The sequence below is a fragment of the Penaeus monodon genome, chromosome 21 (genome assembly GCF_015228065.2).
Source record: "Penaeus monodon isolate SGIC_2016 chromosome 21, NSTDA_Pmon_1, whole genome shotgun sequence".
Lineage (NCBI taxonomy): Eukaryota > Metazoa > Arthropoda > Malacostraca > Decapoda > Penaeidae > Penaeus > Penaeus monodon.
In genome coordinates this window covers 14,441,668-14,442,046 of record NC_051406.1, presented here as the reverse complement: position 1 = coordinate 14,442,046, position 379 = coordinate 14,441,668, and the positions used below count along the sequence as shown (strand labels likewise).

Here is a 379-nt window from a genome sequence, read left to right as displayed (position 1 = left end):
ATGAGTTTCCGTAGCAGGAAGGATGGCTCCTGAACACACACACACACTTTTTTCCCTTTTTTGACTTACCCTTTTCTCTTTGCAATTTTATTTTGATGACTGTTTTATCCCTCCATGTCTCTTTTTTTTAAATTTCTTATGCTTTCTTTCTTCTCTAGTATGTGTGTTTTCTCTACAGTTTTTAGGTTTCTTTTCCTCGCTATCTTGTTCATTTTTTCTCCTTTTTTCATGTCTCTCTTTTCTTAAAATTTTCTTCCCTAACATGTCTTTTTTCTCCAGCTGTTTTCTCTCTTTTCTCCTTTAACGATCCGTTTTTTTCCTCTTTAAGTTTTATGTCTCCATTTTCTCAAGCTTTTTCCTTTTGTCTCCCTTTTTATGA

General features: G+C 33.5%; 1 protein-coding gene across 1 annotated transcript in view; it reads left to right on the top strand.

Annotated features, from left to right (window-relative positions):
• Positions 1–379, top strand: part of LOC119586257 (SNF-related serine/threonine-protein kinase-like) — a gene marked incomplete in the record, with an annotated part of 91,676 nt that overhangs the window by 43,751 nt on the left and 47,546 nt on the right.